Here is a 20,320-nt window from a genome sequence, read left to right as displayed (position 1 = left end):
TTTACAACATTATACATAGGTGCTGAATACATAAAAAGCGACTGTTCAGCGACAGACAAGTCGCATCGGCTGAAAGTAGGCCAGAATGTCAGTCCATGTTGGAGCAGGTTTAGATACAGTCTAAAGTATAGATCTCAAAGTCTGTGCACAGAATTTAGCAAGGGCCTCGCACCTTCTGATGCATCAGGTAGGTGCACAATAGCATAGCCTAACCCTCTGTACTTTGGTCTATATTGATGCGGGACATAGACAGCCAGCTGATGACCAATCCATTAGTGCAATGGATGGCTGGAAGCATTTGTCTTTGCCTTTGCAATACCACAGAAGCAATGCATGGTCAATGTACAGCAATGACACACCTGTGTGAACAGCCAGGAGACCCCCCCCCCCCCATGTTATGTTACATAGTTACATAGTTAGTACGGTCGAAAAAAGACATATGTCCATCACGTTCAACCAGGGAATTAAGGGGTAGGGGTGTGGCGCGATATTGGGGAAGGGATGAGATTTTATATTTCTTCATAAGCATTAATCTTATTTTGTCAATTAGGAACATTCAGCACCCACCCGCTATCAAGGCAGCTGCCTATCATGTCATGCCCTACCTGCACAGGTGTGCTGGCTACTCAAATGATCCAATTAAGGAGGCCATTTAGTCAGCAGCAGCAGAAGTCCTGTGCCTGGACGCTCCAACAGGGGCCAGACACAAGCAGAAGCAGAAGCAGCAGAAGCAGCAGCAGCACCACCTTTTGTTTTTTGGCTGCAGCAGCAGCAAGGCCCACAGGGCTGGCTAGCTGGCTAGCCAGCAAGCAGGTAGCAATGAAAGTAGGAATCTTTCTTTTTAACCCTGTAAGGGGGTGGTGCACTGTACCCGAAGATACTGCCATATCGGGTCAATGCATAGGGCGACGGAAGCAAGCTTCGAAATCGGCCCCCGTTCTCAAAAATCCATTTAATATATGGTCCCCAGATAGGGGACGTATCAGATATTAAACTGATAAGAACAGATACTACACTTGATCTTAGCCAAAAGGCCGAGAAGCGATAACCGTGAAAGGGGCGGGCCCAACAAGGTCCCCTTCATGGGCACTATCACTGCTTGCTGTCAGGGAGGCTGCCAGACAATTTTCCATGCACACTCTGGGCTGGGGGGCAGTCAACCACCAGTACACACAGCAGAACCTAAACCCATACCATTATTGCTAAGCAGCAAGACAGGGGCCCATTGCACTCCCACGGGGCCTTTTTAAATGCAATCCATAACCCGGATTTGCCAGGAACCCTTCTTACTCCTCCTACTTGCATGTGACACTGGGCTTAGGATCTGCATAGGAAACACACACACAAGCACACACCTACCTTTGTTGCCTGCAGATGCCTCCTTGGCTGTCCCCAAACGGTATCAAACCAACACCCACGGGAAGCTGTAAGCATAGAGGACATGCCTGCACCCCATTGGACTTACCTGTGTGGGTTAAATCCGGGTTATTTGACAACCTATGGCGGTGATGGTTCTGCTCAGGCAGAGCAGTGCTGATGCTCCTCATAAAGCTGTCGCTGCTGTGAAGGTTCTAGGTGACATCACAAATCCCTATGGTTACATACACAACAAAGCTGGGTTGTTGTTGTTTACACTCTGCAAGGCCTGTGGAAGTGAGTGACATCATAGCACTGTAGTTCTGAGGGTTCTAGATGGATGCAACAATCTCCTGTTGCTTCTATGAAGGCCATAATAGACGACATCACCAAACAGCTCCATAGTCACATACACAGCAAAGGAGAGATGTTGTTTACACCTAGTGATGTCAGTGGTATTGAGTGACATCACAGCACAGTGCTAAGGCTCCTGGGCCTGGACACAGCAGCGGCTGCAATATCTCAACGGAGAATACGTTTATATATATGTGTGTGTGTGCGCGTATATATATATATATATATATATATATATATATATATATATATATATTCTCCGCCGAAATCACTTTTAAACCCATTTCCACCTTTTTTTCCCTTCTCTTCCTCTTACTTTTTTTTCACGTTTTTTTACGTTTTTCTCCTTTTCGCCTCTTTTCTGGGCGTATTATTCTTCTTTTTCTTCTTTTTTTTTGTCTAATGCATACCCCATCAGTGCAGCAATGCTTATTTCAATACCGCCAGCAGATGGAGACACTGGGGGATAATTTTCTAAGGATTTATACTGATTTTTCCTGTCTGAATTTGTCGCACAGAAAGTTGCAGGCCAAATATGTGTGACATTTCTGCGACTTTAGCTTCTAGAGCATTTTTACAACATTATACATAGGTGCTGAATACATAAAAAGCGACTGTTCAGCGACAGACAAGTCGCATCGGCTGAAAGTAGGCCAGAATGTCAGTCCATGTTGGAGCAGGTTTAGATACAGTCTAAAGTATAGATCTCAAAGTCTGTGCACAGAATTTAGCAAGGGCCTCGCACCTTCTGATGCATCAGGTAGGTGCACAATAGCATAGCCTAACCCTCTGTACTTTGGTCTATATTGATGCGGGACATAGACAGCCAGCTGATGACCAATCCATTAGTGCAATGGATGGCTGGAAGCATTTGTCTTTGCCTTTGCAATACCACAGAAGCAATGCATGGTCAATGTACAGCAATGACACACCTGTGTGAACAGCCAGGAGACCCCCCCCCCCCATGTTATGTTACATAGTTACATAGTTAGTACGGTCGAAAAAAGACATATGTCCATCACGTTCAACCAGGGAATTAAGGGGTAGGGGTGTGGCGCGATATTGGGGAAGGGATGAGATTTTATATTTCTTCATAAGCATTAATCTTATTTTGTCAATTAGGAACATTCAGCACCCACCCGCTATCAAGGCAGCTGCCTATCATGTCATGCCCTACCTGCACAGGTGTGCTGGCTACTCAAATGATCCAATTAAGGAGGCCATTTAGTCAGCAGCAGCAGAAGTCCTGTGCCTGGACGCTCCAACAGGGGCCAGACACAAGCAGAAGCAGAAGCAGCAGAAGCAGCAGCAGCACCACCTTTTGTTTTTTGGCTGCAGCAGCAGCAAGGCCCACAGGGCTGGCTAGCTGGCTAGCCAGCAAGCAGGTAGCAATGAAAGTAGGAATCTTTCTTTTTAACCCTGTAAGGGGGTGGTGCACTGTACCCGAAGATACTGCCATATCGGGTCAATGCATAGGGCGACGGAAGCAAGCTTCGAAATCGGCCCCCGTTCTCAAAAATCCATTTAATATATGGTCCCCAGATAGGGGACGTATCAGATATTAAACTGATAAGAACAGATACTACACTTGATCTTAGCCAAAAGGCCGAGAAGCGATAACCGTGAAAGGGGCGGGCCCAACAAGGTCCCCTTCATGGGCACTATCACTGCTTGCTGTCAGGGAGGCTGCCAGACAATTTTCCATGCACACTCTGGGCTGGGGGGCAGTCAACCACCAGTACACACAGCAGAACCTAAACCCATACCATTATTGCTAAGCAGCAAGACAGGGGCCCATTGCACTCCCACGGGGCCTTTTTAAATGCAATCCATAACCCGGATTTGCCAGGAACCCTTCTTACTCCTCCTACTTGCATGTGACACTGGGCTTAGGATCTGCATAGGAAACACACACACAAGCACACACCTACCTTTGTTGCCTGCAGATGCCTCCTTGGCTGTCCCCAAACGGTATCAAACCAACACCCACGGGAAGCTGTAAGCATAGAGGACATGCCTGCACCCCATTGGACTTACCTGTGTGGGTTAAATCCGGGTTATTTGACAACCTATGGCGGTGATGGTTCTGCTCAGGCAGAGCAGTGCTGATGCTCCTCATAAAGCTGTCGCTGCTGTGAAGGTTCTAGGTGACATCACAAATCCCTATGGTTACATACACAACAAAGCTGGGTTGTTGTTGTTTACACTCTGCAAGGCCTGTGGAAGTGAGTGACATCATAGCACTGTAGTTCTGAGGGTTCTAGATGGATGCAACAATCTCCTGTTGCTTCTATGAAGGCCATAATAGACGACATCACCAAACAGCTCCATAGTCACATACACAGCAAAGGAGAGATGTTGTTTACACCTAGTGATGTCAGTGGTATTGAGTGACATCACAGCACAGTGCTAAGGCTCCTGGGCCTGGACACAGCAGCGGCTGCAATATCTCAACGGAGAATACGTTTATATATATGTGTGTGTGTGCGCGTATATATATATATATATATATATATATATATATATATATATATATATATTTCTCCGCCGAAATCACTTTTAAACCCATTTCCACCTTTTTTTCCCTTCTCTTCCTCTTACTTTTTTTTCACGTTTTTTTACGTTTTTCTCCTTTTCGCCTCTTTTCTGGGCGTATTATTCTTCTTTTTCTTCTTTTTTTTCGTCTAATGCATACCCCATCAGTGCAGCAATGCTTATTCAATACCGCCAGCAGATGGAGACACTGGGGGATAATTTTCTAAGGATTTATACTGATTTTTCCTGTCTGAATTTGTCGCACAGAAAGTTGCAGGCCAAATATGTGTGACATTTCTGCGACTTTAGCTTCTAGAGCATTTTTACAACATTATACATAGGTGCTGAATACATAAAAAGCGACTGTTCAGCGACAGACAAGTCGCATCGGCTGAAAGTAGGCCAGAATGTCAGTCCATGTTGGAGCAGGTTTAGATACAGTCTAAAGTATAGATCTCAAAGTCTGTGCACAGAATTTAGCAAGGGCCTCGCACCTTCTGATGCATCAGGTAGGTGCACAATAGCATAGCCTAACCCTCTGTACTTTGGTCTATATTGATGCGGGACATAGACAGCCAGCTGATGACCAATCCATTAGTGCAATGGATGGCTGGAAGCATTTGTCTTTGCCTTTGCAATACCACAGAAGCAATGCATGGTCAATGTACAGCAATGACACACCTGTGTGAACAGCCAGGAGACCCCCCCCCCCCATGTTATGTTACATAGTTACATAGTTAGTACGGTCGAAAAAAGACATATGTCCATCACGTTCAACCAGGGAATTAAGGGGTAGGGGTGTGGCGCGATATTGGGGAAGGGATGAGATTTTATATTTCTTCATAAGCATTAATCTTATTTTGTCAATTAGGAACATTCAGCACCCACCCGCTATCAAGGCAGCTGCCTATCATGTCATGCCCTACCTGCACAGGTGTGCTGGCTACTCAAATGATCCAATTAAGGAGGCCATTTAGTCAGCAGCAGCAGAAGTCCTGTGCCTGGACGCTCCAACAGGGGCCAGACACAAGCAGAAGCAGAAGCAGCAGAAGCAGCAGCAGCACCACCTTTTGTTTTTTGGCTGCAGCAGCAGCAAGGCCCACAGGGCTGGCTAGCTGGCTAGCCAGCAAGCAGGTAGCAATGAAAGTAGGAATCTTTCTTTTTAACCCTGTAAGGGGGTGGTGCACTGTACCCGAAGATACTGCCATATCGGGTCAATGCATAGGGCGACGGAAGCAAGCTTCGAAATCGGCCCCCGTTCTCAAAAATCCATTTAATATATGGTCCCCAGATAGGGGACGTATCAGATATTAAACTGATAAGAACAGATACTACACTTGATCTTAGCCAAAAGGCCGAGAAGCGATAACCGTGAAAGGGGCGGGCCCAACAAGGTCCCCTTCATGGGCACTATCACTGCTTGCTGTCAGGGAGGCTGCCAGACAATTTTCCATGCACACTCTGGGCTGGGGGGCAGTCAACCACCAGTACACACAGCAGAACCTAAACCCATACCATTATTGCTAAGCAGCAAGACAGGGGCCCATTGCACTCCCACGGGGCCTTTTTAAATGCAATCCATAACCCGGATTTGCCAGGAACCCTTCTTACTCCTCCTACTTGCATGTGACACTGGGCTTAGGATCTGCATAGGAAACACACACACAAGCACACACCTACCTTTGTTGCCTGCAGATGCCTCCTTGGCTGTCCCCAAACGGTATCAAACCAACACCCACGGGAAGCTGTAAGCATAGAGGACATGCCTGCACCCCATTGGACTTACCTGTGTGGGTTAAATCCGGGTTATTTGACAACCTATGGCGGTGATGGTTCTGCTCAGGCAGAGCAGTGCTGATGCTCCTCATAAAGCTGTCGCTGCTGTGAAGGTTCTAGGTGACATCACAAATCCCTATGGTTACATACACAACAAAGCTGGGTTGTTGTTGTTTACACTCTGCAAGGCCTGTGGAAGTGAGTGACATCATAGCACTGTAGTTCTGAGGGTTCTAGATGGATGCAACAATCTCCTGTTGCTTCTATGAAGGCCATAATAGACGACATCACCAAACAGCTCCATAGTCACATACACAGCAAAGGAGAGATGTTGTTTACACCTAGTGATGTCAGTGGTATTGAGTGACATCACAGCACAGTGCTAAGGCTCCTGGGCCTGGACACAGCAGCGGCTGCAATATCTCAACGGAGAATACGTTTATATATATGTGTGTGTGTGCGCGTATATATATATATATATATATATATATATATATATATATATATATATATATTCTCCGCCGAAATCACTTTTAAACCCATTTCCACCTTTTTTTCCCTTCTCTTCCTCTTACTTTTTTTTCACGTTTTTTTACGTTTTTCTCCTTTTCGCCTCTTTTCTGGGCGTATTATTCTTCTTTTTCTTCTTTTTTTTTGTCTAATGCATACCCCATCAGTGCAGCAATGCTTATTCAATACCGCCAGCAGATGGAGACACTGGGGGATAATTTTCTAAGGATTTATACTGATTTTTCCTGTCTGAATTTGTCGCACAGAAAGTTGCAGGCCAAATATGTGTGACATTTCTGCGACTTTAGCTTCTAGAGCATTTTTACAACATTATACATAGGTGCTGAATACATAAAAAGCGACTGTTCAGCGACAGACAAGTCGCATCGGCTGAAAGTAGGCCAGAATGTCAGTCCATGTTGGAGCAGGTTTAGATACAGTCTAAAGTATAGATCTCAAAGTCTGTGCACAGAATTTAGCAAGGGCCTCGCACCTTCTGATGCATCAGGTAGGTGCACAATAGCATAGCCTAACCCTCTGTACTTTGGTCTATATTGATGCGGGACATAGACAGCCAGCTGATGACCAATCCATTAGTGCAATGGATGGCTGGAAGCATTTGTCTTTGCCTTTGCAATACCACAGAAGCAATGCATGGTCAATGTACAGCAATGACACACCTGTGTGAACAGCCAGGAGACCCCCCCCCCCCATGTTATGTTACATAGTTACATAGTTAGTACGGTCGAAAAAAGACATATGTCCATCACGTTCAACCAGGGAATTAAGGGGTAGGGGTGTGGCGCGATATTGGGGAAGGGATGAGATTTTATATTTCTTCATAAGCATTAATCTTATTTTGTCAATTAGGAACATTCAGCACCCACCCGCTATCAAGGCAGCTGCCTATCATGTCATGCCCTACCTGCACAGGTGTGCTGGCTACTCAAATGATCCAATTAAGGAGGCCATTTAGTCAGCAGCAGCAGAAGTCCTGTGCCTGGACGCTCCAACAGGGGCCAGACACAAGCAGAAGCAGAAGCAGCAGAAGCAGCAGCAGCACCACCTTTTGTTTTTTGGCTGCAGCAGCAGCAAGGCCCACAGGGCTGGCTAGCTGGCTAGCCAGCAAGCAGGTAGCAATGAAAGTAGGAATCTTTCTTTTTAACCCTGTAAGGGGGTGGTGCACTGTACCCGAAGATACTGCCATATCGGGTCAATGCATAGGGCGACGGAAGCAAGCTTCGAAATCGGCCCCCGTTCTCAAAAATCCATTTAATATATGGTCCCCAGATAGGGGACGTATCAGATATTAAACTGATAAGAACAGATACTACACTTGATCTTAGCCAAAAGGCCGAGAAGCGATAACCGTGAAAGGGGCGGGCCCAACAAGGTCCCCTTCATGGGCACTATCACTGCTTGCTGTCAGGGAGGCTGCCAGACAATTTTCCATGCACACTCTGGGCTGGGGGGCAGTCAACCACCAGTACACACAGCAGAACCTAAACCCATACCATTATTGCTAAGCAGCAAGACAGGGGCCCATTGCACTCCCACGGGGCCTTTTTAAATGCAATCCATAACCCGGATTTGCCAGGAACCCTTCTTACTCCTCCTACTTGCATGTGACACTGGGCTTAGGATCTGCATAGGAAACACACACACAAGCACACACCTACCTTTGTTGCCTGCAGATGCCTCCTTGGCTGTCCCCAAACGGTATCAAACCAACACCCACGGGAAGCTGTAAGCATAGAGGACATGCCTGCACCCCATTGGACTTACCTGTGTGGGTTAAATCCGGGTTATTTGACAACCTATGGCGGTGATGGTTCTGCTCAGGCAGAGCAGTGCTGATGCTCCTCATAAAGCTGTCGCTGCTGTGAAGGTTCTAGGTGACATCACAAATCCCTATGGTTACATACACAACAAAGCTGGGTTGTTGTTGTTTACACTCTGCAAGGCCTGTGGAAGTGAGTGACATCATAGCACTGTAGTTCTGAGGGTTCTAGATGGATGCAACAATCTCCTGTTGCTTCTATGAAGGCCATAATAGACGACATCACCAAACAGCTCCATAGTCACATACACAGCAAAGGAGAGATGTTGTTTACACCTAGTGATGTCAGTGGTATTGAGTGACATCACAGCACAGTGCTAAGGCTCCTGGGCCTGGACACAGCAGCGGCTGCAATATCTCAACGGAGAATACGTTTATATATATGTGTGTGTGTGCGCGTATATATATATATATATATATATATATATATATATATATATATATTTCTCCGCCGAAATCACTTTTAAACCCATTTCCACCTTTTTTTCCCTTCTCTTCCTCTTACTTTTTTTTCACGTTTTTTTACGTTTTTCTCCTTTTCGCCTCTTTTCTGGGCGTATTATTCTTCTTTTTCTTCTTTTTTTTTGTCTAATGCATACCCCATCAGTGCAGCAATGCTTATTCAATACCGCCAGCAGATGGAGACACTGGGGGATAATTTTCTAAGGATTTATACTGATTTTTCCTGTCTGAATTTGTCGCACAGAAAGTTGCAGGCCAAATATGTGTGACATTTCTGCGACTTTAGCTTCTAGAGCATTTTTACAACATTATACATAGGTGCTGAATACATAAAAAGCGACTGTTCAGCGACAGACAAGTCGCATCGGCTGAAAGTAGGCCAGAATGTCAGTCCATGTTGGAGCAGGTTTAGATACAGTCTAAAGTATAGATCTCAAAGTCTGTGCACAGAATTTAGCAAGGGCCTCGCACCTTCTGATGCATCAGGTAGGTGCACAATAGCATAGCCTAACCCTCTGTACTTTGGTCTATATTGATGCGGGACATAGACAGCCAGCTGATGACCAATCCATTAGTGCAATGGATGGCTGGAAGCATTTGTCTTTGCCTTTGCAATACCACAGAAGCAATGCATGGTCAATGTACAGCAATGACACACCTGTGTGAACAGCCAGGAGACCCCCCCCCCCCATGTTATGTTACATAGTTACATAGTTAGTACGGTCGAAAAAAGACATATGTCCATCACGTTCAACCAGGGAATTAAGGGGTAGGGGTGTGGCGCGATATTGGGGAAGGGATGAGATTTTATATTTCTTCATAAGCATTAATCTTATTTTGTCAATTAGGAACATTCAGCACCCACCCGCTATCAAGGCAGCTGCCTATCATGTCATGCCCTACCTGCACAGGTGTGCTGGCTACTCAAATGATCCAATTAAGGAGGCCATTTAGTCAGCAGCAGCAGAAGTCCTGTGCCTGGACGCTCCAACAGGGGCCAGACACAAGCAGAAGCAGAAGCAGCAGAAGCAGCAGCAGCACCACCTTTTGTTTTTTGGCTGCAGCAGCAGCAAGGCCCAGAGGGCTGGCTAGCTGGCTAGCCAGCAAGCAGGTAGCAATGAAAGTAGGAATCTTTCTTTTTAACCCTGTAAGGGGGTGGTGCACTGTACCCGAAGATACTGCCATATCGGGTCAATGCATAGGGCGACGGAAGCAAGCTTCGAAATCGGCCCCCGTTCTCAAAAATCCATTTAATATATGGTCCCCAGATAGGGGACGTATCAGATATTAAACTGATAAGAACAGATACTACACTTGATCTTAGCCAAAAGGCCGAGAAGCGATAACCGTGAAAGGGGCGGGCCCAACAAGGTCCCCTTCATGGGCACTATCACTGCTTGCTGTCAGGGAGGCTGCCAGACAATTTTCCATGCACACTCTGGGCTGGGGGGCAGTCAACCACCAGTACACACAGCAGAACCTAAACCCATACCATTATTGCTAAGCAGCAAGACAGGGGCCCATTGCACTCCCACGGGGCCTTTTTAAATGCAATCCATAACCCGGATTTGCCAGGAACCCTTCTTACTCCTCCTACTTGCATGTGACACTGGGCTTAGGATCTGCATAGGAAACACACACACAAGCACACACCTACCTTTGTTGCCTGCAGATGCCTCCTTGGCTGTCCCCAAACGGTATCAAACCAACACCCACGGGAAGCTGTAAGCATAGAGGACATGCCTGCACCCCATTGGACTTACCTGTGTGGGTTAAATCCGGGTTATTTGACAACCTATGGCGGTGATGGTTCTGCTCAGGCAGAGCAGTGCTGATGCTCCTCATAAAGCTGTCGCTGCTGTGAAGGTTCTAGGTGACATCACAAATCCCTATGGTTACATACACAACAAAGCTGGGTTGTTGTTGTTTACACTCTGCAAGGCCTGTGGAAGTGAGTGACATCATAGCACTGTAGTTCTGAGGGTTCTAGATGGATGCAACAATCTCCTGTTGCTTCTATGAAGGCCATAATAGACGACATCACCAAACAGCTCCATAGTCACATACACAGCAAAGGAGAGATGTTGTTTACACCTAGTGATGTCAGTGGTATTGAGTGACATCACAGCACAGTGCTAAGGCTCCTGGGCCTGGACACAGCAGCGGCTGCAATATCTCAACGGAGAATACGTTTATATATATGTGTGTGTGTGCGCGTATATATATATATATATATATATATATATATATATATATATATATTTCTCCGCCGAAATCACTTTTAAACCCATTTCCACCTTTTTTTCCCTTCTCTTCCTCTTACTTTTTTTTCACGTTTTTTTACGTTTTTCTCCTTTTCGCCTCTTTTCTGGGCGTATTATTCTTCTTTTTCTTCTTTTTTTTTGTCTAATGCATACCCCATCAGTGCAGCAATGCTTATTCAATACCGCCAGCAGATGGAGACACTGGGGGATAATTTTCTAAGGATTTATACTGATTTTTCCTGTCTGAATTTGTCGCACAGAAAGTTGCAGGCCAAATATGTGTGACATTTCTGCGACTTTAGCTTCTAGAGCATTTTTACAACATTATACATAGGTGCTGAATACATAAAAAGCGACTGTTCAGCGACAGACAAGTCGCATCGGCTGAAAGTAGGCCAGAATGTCAGTCCATGTTGGAGCAGGTTTAGATACAGTCTAAAGTATAGATCTCAAAGTCTGTGCACAGAATTTAGCAAGGGCCTCGCACCTTCTGATGCATCAGGTAGGTGCACAATAGCATAGCCTAACCCTCTGTACTTTGGTCTATATTGATGCGGGACATAGACAGCCAGCTGATGACCAATCCATTAGTGCAATGGATGGCTGGAAGCATTTGTCTTTGCCTTTGCAATACCACAGAAGCAATGCATGGTCAATGTACAGCAATGACACACCTGTGTGAACAGCCAGGAGACCCCCCCCCCCCCATGTTATGTTACATAGTTACATAGTTAGTACGGTCGAAAAAAGACATATGTCCATCACGTTCAACCAGGGAATTAAGGGGTAGGGGTGTGGCGCGATATTGGGGAAGGGATGAGATTTTATATTTCTTCATAAGCATTAATCTTATTTTGTCAATTAGGAACATTCAGCACCCACCCGCTATCAAGGCAGCTGCCTATCATGTCATGCCCTACCTGCACAGGTGTGCTGGCTACTCAAATGATCCAATTAAGGAGGCCATTTAGTCAGCAGCAGCAGAAGTCCTGTGCCTGGACGCTCCAACAGGGGCCAGACACAAGCAGAAGCAGAAGCAGCAGAAGCAGCAGCAGCACCACCTTTTGTTTTTTGGCTGCAGCAGCAGCAAGGCCCAGAGGGCTGGCTAGCTGGCTAGCCAGCAAGCAGGTAGCAATGAAAGTAGGAATCTTTCTTTTTAACCCTGTAAGGGGGTGGTGCACTGTACCCGAAGATACTGCCATATCGGGTCAATGCATAGGGCGACGGAAGCAAGCTTCGAAATCGGCCCCCGTTCTCAAAAATCCATTTAATATATGGTCCCCAGATAGGGGACGTATCAGATATTAAACTGATAAGAACAGATACTACACTTGATCTTAGCCAAAAGGCCGAGAAGCGATAACCGTGAAAGGGGCGGGCCCAACAAGGTCCCCTTCATGGGCACTATCACTGCTTGCTGTCAGGGAGGCTGCCAGACAATTTTCCATGCACACTCTGGGCTGGGGGGCAGTCAACCACCAGTACACACAGCAGAACCTAAACCCATACCATTATTGCTAAGCAGCAAGACAGGGGCCCATTGCACTCCCACGGGGCCTTTTTAAATGCAATCCATAACCCGGATTTGCCAGGAACCCTTCTTACTCCTCCTACTTGCATGTGACACTGGGCTTAGGATCTGCATAGGAAACACACACACAAGCACACACCTACCTTTGTTGCCTGCAGATGCCTCCTTGGCTGTCCCCAAACGGTATCAAACCAACACCCACGGGAAGCTGTAAGCATAGAGGACATGCCTGCACCCCATTGGACTTACCTGTGTGGGTTAAATCCGGGTTATTTGACAACCTATGGCGGTGATGGTTCTGCTCAGGCAGAGCAGTGCTGATGCTCCTCATAAAGCTGTCGCTGCTGTGAAGGTTCTAGGTGACATCACAAATCCCTATGGTTACATACACAACAAAGCTGGGTTGTTGTTGTTTACACTCTGCAAGGCCTGTGGAAGTGAGTGACATCATAGCACTGTAGTTCTGAGGGTTCTAGATGGATGCAACAATCTCCTGTTGCTTCTATGAAGGCCATAATAGACGACATCACCAAACAGCTCCATAGTCACATACACAGCAAAGGAGAGATGTTGTTTACACCTAGTGATGTCAGTGGTATTGAGTGACATCACAGCACAGTGCTAAGGCTCCTGGGCCTGGACACAGCAGCGGCTGCAATATCTCAACGGAGAATACGTTTATATATATGTGTGTGTGTGCGCGTATATATATATATATATATATATATATATATATATATATATTTCTCCGCCGAAATCACTTTTAAACCCATTTCCACCTTTTTTTCCCTTCTCTTCCTCTTACTTTTTTTTCACGTTTTTTTACGTTTTTCTCCTTTTCGCCTCTTTTCTGGGCGTATTATTCTTCTTTTTCTTCTTTTTTTTCGTCTAATGCATACCCCATCAGTGCAGCAATGCTTATTCAATACCGCCAGCAGATGGAGACACTGGGGGATAATTTTCTAAGGATTTATACTGATTTTTCCTGTCTGAATTTGTCGCACAGAAAGTTGCAGGCCAAATATGTGTGACATTTCTGCGACTTTAGCTTCTAGAGCATTTTTACAACATTATACATAGGTGCTGAATACATAAAAAGCGACTGTTCAGCGACAGACAAGTCGCATCGGCTGAAAGTAGGCCAGAATGTCAGTCCATGTTGGAGCAGGTTTAGATACAGTCTAAAGTATAGATCTCAAAGTCTGTGCACAGAATTTAGCAAGGGCCTCGCACCTTCTGATGCATCAGGTAGGTGCACAATAGCATAGCCTAACCCTCTGTACTTTGGTCTATATTGATGCGGGACATAGACAGCCAGCTGATGACCAATCCATTAGTGCAATGGATGGCTGGAAGCATTTGTCTTTGCCTTTGCAATACCACAGAAGCAATGCATGGTCAATGTACAGCAATGACACACCTGTGTGAACAGCCAGGAGACCCCCCCCCCCCATGTTATGTTACATAGTTACATAGTTAGTACGGTCGAAAAAAGACATATGTCCATCACGTTCAACCAGGGAATTAAGGGGTAGGGGTGTGGCGCGATATTGGGGAAGGGATGAGATTTTATATTTCTTCATAAGCATTAATCTTATTTTGTCAATTAGGAACATTCAGCACCCACCCGCTATCAAGGCAGCTGCCTATCATGTCATGCCCTACCTGCACAGGTGTGCTGGCTACTCAAATGATCCAATTAAGGAGGCCATTTAGTCAGCAGCAGCAGAAGTCCTGTGCCTGGACGCTCCAACAGGGGCCAGACACAAGCAGAAGCAGAAGCAGCAGAAGCAGCAGCAGCACCACCTTTTGTTTTTTGGCTGCAGCAGCAGCAAGGCCCACAGGGCTGGCTAGCTGGCTAGCCAGCAAGCAGGTAGCAATGAAAGTAGGAATCTTTCTTTTTAACCCTGTAAGGGGGTGGTGCACTGTACCCGAAGATACTGCCATATCGGGTCAATGCATAGGGCGACGGAAGCAAGCTTCGAAATCGGCCCCCGTTCTCAAAAATCCATTTAATATATGGTCCCCAGATAGGGGACGTATCAGATATTAAACTGATAAGAACAGATACTACACTTGATCTTAGCCAAAAGGCCGAGAAGCGATAACCGTGAAAGGGGCGGGCCCAACAAGGTCCCCTTCATGGGCACTATCACTGCTTGCTGTCAGGGAGGCTGCCAGACAATTTTCCATGCACACTCTGGGCTGGGGGGCAGTCAACCACCAGTACACACAGCAGAACCTAAACCCATACCATTATTGCTAAGCAGCAAGACAGGGGCCCATTGCACTCCCACGGGGCCTTTTTAAATGCAATCCATAACCCGGATTTGCCAGGAACCCTTCTTACTCCTCCTACTTGCATGTGACACTGGGCTTAGGATCTGCATAGGAAACACACACACAAGCACACACCTACCTTTGTTGCCTGCAGATGCCTCCTTGGCTGTCCCCAAACGGTATCAAACCAACACCCACGGGAAGCTGTAAGCATAGAGGACATGCCTGCACCCCATTGGACTTACCTGTGTGGGTTAAATCCGGGTTATTTGACAACCTATGGCGGTGATGGTTCTGCTCAGGCAGAGCAGTGCTGATGCTCCTCATAAAGCTGTCGCTGCTGTGAAGGTTCTAGGTGACATCACAAATCCCTATGGTTACATACACAACAAAGCTGGGTTGTTGTTGTTTACACTCTGCAAGGCCTGTGGAAGTGAGTGACATCATAGCACTGTAGTTCTGAGGGTTCTAGATGGATGCAACAATCTCCTGTTGCTTCTATGAAGGCCATAATAGACGACATCACCAAACAGCTCCATAGTCACATACACAGCAAAGGAGAGATGTTGTTTACACCTAGTGATGTCAGTGGTATTGAGTGACATCACAGCACAGTGCTAAGGCTCCTGGGCCTGGACACAGCAGCGGCTGCAATATCTCAACGGAGAATACGTTTATATATATGTGTGTGTGTGCGCGTATATATATATATATATATATATATATATATATATATATATATATATATTTCTCCGCCGAAATCACTTTTAAACCCATTTCCACCTTTTTTTCCCTTCTCTTCCTCTTACTTTTTTTTCACGTTTTTTTACGTTTTTCTCCTTTTCGCCTCTTTTCTGGGCGTATTATTCTTCTTTTTCTTCTTTTTTTTTGTCTAATGCATACCCCATCAGTGCAGCAATGCTTATTCAATACCGCCAGCAGATGGAGACACTGGGGGATAATTTTCTAAGGATTTATACTGATTTTTCCTGTCTGAATTTGTCGCACAGAAAGTTGCAGGCCAAATATGTGTGACATTTCTGCGACTTTAGCTTCTAGAGCATTTTTACAACATTATACATAGGTGCTGAATACATAAAAAGCGACTGTTCAGCGACAGACAAGTCGCATCGGCTGAAAGTAGGCCAGAATGTCAGTCCATGTTGGAGCAGGTTTAGATACAGTCTAAAGTATAGATCTCAAAGTCTGTGCACAGAATTTAGCAAGGGCCTCGCACCTTCTGATGCATCAGGTAGGTGCACAATAGCATAGCCTAACCCTCTGTACTTTGGTCTATATTGATGCGGGACATAGACAGCCAGCTGATGACCAATCCATTAGTGCAATGGATGGCTGGAAGCATTTGTCTTTGCCTTTGCAATACCACAGAAGCAATGCATGGTCAATGTACAGCAATGACACACCTGTGTGAACAGCCAGGAGACCCCCCCCCCCCATGTTATGTTACATAGTTACATAGTTAGTACGGTCGAAAAAAGACATATGTCCATCACGTTCAACCAGGGAATTAAGGGGTAGGGGTGTGGCGCGATATTGGGGAAGGGATGAGATTTTATATTTCTTCATAAGCATTAATCTTATTTTGTCAATTAGGAACATTCAGCACCCACCCGCTATCAAGGCAGCTGCCTATCATGTCATGCCCTACCTGCACAGGTGTGCTGGCTACTCAAATGATCCAATTAAGGAGGCCATTTAGTCAGCAGCAGCAGAAGTCCTGTGCCTGGACGCTCCAACAGGGGCCAGACACAAGCAGAAGCAGAAGCAGCAGAAGCAGCAGCAGCACCACCTTTTGTTTTTTGGCTGCAGCAGCAGCAAGGCCCACAGGGCTGGCTAGCTGGCTAGCCAGCAAGCAGGTAGCAATGAAAGTAGGAATCTTTCTTTTTAACCCTGTAAGGGGGTGGTGCACTGTACCCGAAGATACTGCCATATCGGGTCAATGCATAGGGCGACGGAAGCAAGCTTCGAAATCGGCCCCCGTTCTCAAAAATCCATTTAATATATGGTCCCCAGATAGGGGACGTATCAGATATTAAACTGATAAGAACAGATACTACACTTGATCTTAGCCAAAAGGCCGAGAAGCGATAACCGTGAAAGGGGCGGGCCCAACAAGGTCCCCTTCATGGGCACTATCACTGCTTGCTGTCAGGGAGGCTGCCAGACAATTTTCCATGCACACTCTGGGCTGGGGGGCAGTCAACCACCAGTACACACAGCAGAACCTAAACCCATACCATTATTGCTAAGCAGCAAGACAGGGGCCCATTGCACTCCCACGGGGCCTTTTTAAATGCAATCCATAACCCGGATTTGCCAGGAACCCTTCTTACTCCTCCTACTTGCATGTGACACTGGGCTTAGGATCTGCATAGGAAACACACACACAAGCACACACCTACCTTTGTTGCCTGCAGATGCCTCCTTGGCTGTCCCCAAACGGTATCAAACCAACACCCACGGGAAGCTGTAAGCATAGAGGACATGCCTGCACCCCATTGGACTTACCTGTGTGGGTTAAATCCGGGTTATTTGACAACCTATGGCGGTGATGGTTCTGCTCAGGCAGAGCAGTGCTGATGCTCCTCATAAAGCTGTCGCTGCTGTGAAGGTTCTAGGTGACATCACAAATCCCTATGGTTACATACACAACAAAGCTGGGTTGTTGTTGTTTACACTCTGCAAGGCCTGTGGAAGTGAGTGACATCATAGCACTGTAGTTCTGAGGGTTCTAGATGGATGCAACAATCTCCTGTTGCTTCTATGAAGGCCATAATAGACGACATCACCAAACAGCTCCATAGTCACATACACAGCAAAGGAGAGATGTTGTTTACACCTAGTGATGTCAGTGGTATTGAGTGACATCACAGCACAGTGCTAAGGCTCCTGGGCCTGGACACAGCAGCGGCTGCAATATCTCAACGGAGAATACGTTTATATATATGTGTGTGTGTGCGCGTATATATATATATATATATATATATATATATATATATATATATATATTTCTCCGCCGAAATCACTTTTAAACCCATTTCCACCTTTTTTTCCCTTCTCTTCCTCTTACTTTTTTTTCACGTTTTTTTACGTTTTTCTCCTTTTCGCCTCTTTTCTGGGCGTATTATTCTTCTTTTTCTTCTTTTTTTTTGTCTAATGCATACCCCATCAGTGCAGCAATGCTTATTCAATACCGCCAGCAGATGGAGACACTGGGGGATAATTTTCTAAGGATTTATACTGATTTTTCCTGTCTGAATTTGTCGCACAGAAAGTTGCAGGCCAAATATGTGTGACATTTCTGCGACTTTAGCTTCTAGAGCATTTTTACAACATTATACATAGGTGCTGAATACATAAAAAGCGACTGTTCAGCGACAGACAAGTCGCATCGGCTGAAAGTAGGCCAGAATGTCAGTCCATGTTGGAGCAGGTTTAGATACAGTCTAAAGTATAGATCTCAAAGTCTGTGCACAGAATTTAGCAAGGGCCTCGCACCTTCTGATGCATCAGGTAGGTGCACAATAGCATAGCCTAACCCTCTGTACTTTGGTCTATATTGATGCGGGACATAGACAGCCAGCTGATGACCAATCCATTAGTGCAATGGATGGCTGGAAGCATTTGTCTTTGCCTTTGCAATACCACAGAAGCAATGCATGGTCAATGTACAGCAATGACACACCTGTGTGAACAGCCAGGAGACCCCCCCCCCCCATGTTATGTTACATAGTTACATAGTTAGTACGGTCGAAAAAAGACATATGTCCATCACGTTCAACCAGGGAATTAAGGGGTAGGGGTGTGGCGCGATATTGGGGAAGGGATGAGATTTTATATTTCTTCATAAGCATTAATCTTATTTTGTCAATTAGGAACATTCAGCACCCACCCGCTATCAAGGCAGCTGCCTATCATGTCATGCCCTACCTGCACAGGTGTGCTGGCTACTCAAATGATCCAATTAAGGAGGCCATTTAGTCAGCAGCAGCAGAAGTCCTGTGCCTGGACGCTCCAACAGGGGCCAGACACAAGCAGAAGCAGAAGCAGCAGAAGCAGCAGCAGCACCACCTTTTGTTTTTTGGCTGCAGCAGCAGCAAGGCCCACAGGGCTGGCTAGCTGGCTAGCCAGCAAGCAGGTAGCAATGAAAGTAGGAATCTTTCTTTTTAACCCTGTAAGGGGGTGGTGCACTGTACCCGAAGATACTGCCATATCGGGTCAATGCATAGGGCGACGGAAGCAAGCTTCGAAATCGGCCCCCGTTCTCAAAAATCCATTTAATATATGGTCCCCAGATAGGGGACGTATCAGATATTAAACTGATAAGAACAGATACTACACTTGATCTTAGCCAAAAGGCCGAGAAGCGATAACCGTGAAAGGGGCGGGCCCAACAAGGTCCCCTTCATGGGCACTATCACTGCTTGCTGTCAGGGAGGCTGCCAGACAATTTTCCATGCACACTCTGGGCTGGGGGGCAGTCAACCACCAGTACACACAGCAGAACCTAAACCCATACCATTATTGCTAAGCAGCAAGACAGGGGCCCATTGCACTCCCACGGGGCCTTTTTAAATGCAATCCATAACCCGGATTTGCCAGGAACCCTTCTTACTCCTCCTACTTGCATGTGACACTGGGCTTAGGATCTGCATAGGAAACACACACACAAGCACACACCTACCTTTGTTGCCTGCAGATGCCTCCTTGGCTGTCCCCAAACGGTATCAAACCAACACCCACGGGAAGCTGTAAGCATAGAGGACATGCCTGCACCCCATTGGACTTACCTGTGTGGGTTAAATCCGGGTTATTTGACAACCTATGGCGGTGATGGTTCTGCTCAGGCAGAGCAGTGCTGATGCTCCTCATAAAGCTGTCGCTGCTGTGAAGGTTCTAGGTGACATCACAAATCCCTATGGTTACATACACAACAAAGCTGGGTTGTTGTTGTTTACACTCTGCAAGGCCTGTGGAAGTGAGTGACATCATAGCACTGTAGTTCTGAGGGTTCTAGATGGATGCAACAATCTCCTGTTGCTTCTATGAAGGCCATAATAGACGACATCACCAAACAGCTCCATAGTCACATACACAGCAAAGGAGAGATGTTGTTTACACCTAGTGATGTCAGTGGTATTGAGTGACATCACAGCACAGTGCTAAGGCTCCTGGGCCTGGACACAGCAGCGGCTGCAATATCTCAACGGAGAATACGTTTATATATATGTGTGTGTGTGCGCGTATATATATATATATATATATATATATATATATATATATATATTCTCCGCCGAAATCACTTTTAAACCCATTTCCACCTTTTTTTCCCTTCTCTTCCTCTTACTTTTTTTTCACGTTTTTTTACGTTTTTCTCCTTTTCGCCTCTTT

General features: G+C 46.0%; 9 non-coding genes across 9 annotated transcripts; all 9 read right to left on the bottom strand.

The window, feature by feature from the left end:
• Positions 1 to 855: 855 nt before the first annotated feature.
• Positions 856 to 1,046, bottom strand: LOC130324980 (U2 spliceosomal RNA). The gene has a single exon (XR_008869872.1). It is a non-coding gene; the product is annotated as a U2 spliceosomal RNA (small nuclear RNA).
• Positions 1,047 to 3,137: 2,091 nt separating this feature from the next.
• On the bottom strand, positions 3,138 to 3,328 carry LOC130324979 (U2 spliceosomal RNA). The gene has a single exon (XR_008869871.1). It is a non-coding gene; the product is annotated as a U2 spliceosomal RNA (small nuclear RNA).
• Positions 3,329 to 5,421: 2,093 nt separating this feature from the next.
• On the bottom strand, positions 5,422 to 5,612 carry LOC130324978 (U2 spliceosomal RNA). The gene has a single exon (XR_008869870.1). It is a non-coding gene; the product is annotated as a U2 spliceosomal RNA (small nuclear RNA).
• A 2,094-nt stretch (positions 5,613 to 7,706) lies between these two features.
• LOC130324977 (U2 spliceosomal RNA) lies at positions 7,707 to 7,897 on the bottom strand. The gene has a single exon (XR_008869869.1). It is a non-coding gene; the product is annotated as a U2 spliceosomal RNA (small nuclear RNA).
• Positions 7,898 to 9,986: 2,089 nt separating this feature from the next.
• LOC130324990 (U2 spliceosomal RNA) lies at positions 9,987 to 10,177 on the bottom strand. Its single transcript, XR_008869881.1, has one exon. It is a non-coding gene; the product is annotated as a U2 spliceosomal RNA (small nuclear RNA).
• Positions 10,178 to 12,267: 2,090 nt separating this feature from the next.
• Positions 12,268 to 12,458, bottom strand: LOC130324989 (U2 spliceosomal RNA). Its single transcript, XR_008869880.1, has one exon. It is a non-coding gene; the product is annotated as a U2 spliceosomal RNA (small nuclear RNA).
• Positions 12,459 to 14,543: 2,085 nt separating this feature from the next.
• Positions 14,544 to 14,734, bottom strand: LOC130324988 (U2 spliceosomal RNA). Its single transcript, XR_008869879.1, has one exon. It is a non-coding gene; the product is annotated as a U2 spliceosomal RNA (small nuclear RNA).
• A 2,093-nt stretch (positions 14,735 to 16,827) lies between these two features.
• Positions 16,828 to 17,018, bottom strand: LOC130324986 (U2 spliceosomal RNA). The gene has a single exon (XR_008869878.1). It is a non-coding gene; the product is annotated as a U2 spliceosomal RNA (small nuclear RNA).
• Positions 17,019 to 19,109: 2,091 nt separating this feature from the next.
• LOC130324975 (U2 spliceosomal RNA) lies at positions 19,110 to 19,300 on the bottom strand. The gene has a single exon (XR_008869868.1). It is a non-coding gene; the product is annotated as a U2 spliceosomal RNA (small nuclear RNA).
• Between the last annotated feature and the right edge of the window lie 1,020 nt (positions 19,301 to 20,320).

This window comes from Hyla sarda, unplaced genomic scaffold (assembly GCF_029499605.1).
Source record: "Hyla sarda isolate aHylSar1 unplaced genomic scaffold, aHylSar1.hap1 scaffold_2696, whole genome shotgun sequence".
Lineage (NCBI taxonomy): Eukaryota > Metazoa > Chordata > Amphibia > Anura > Hylidae > Hyla > Hyla sarda.
Note: the sequence above shows the minus strand (reverse complement) of the source record. Positions and strands in the feature narration are given on the sequence as shown.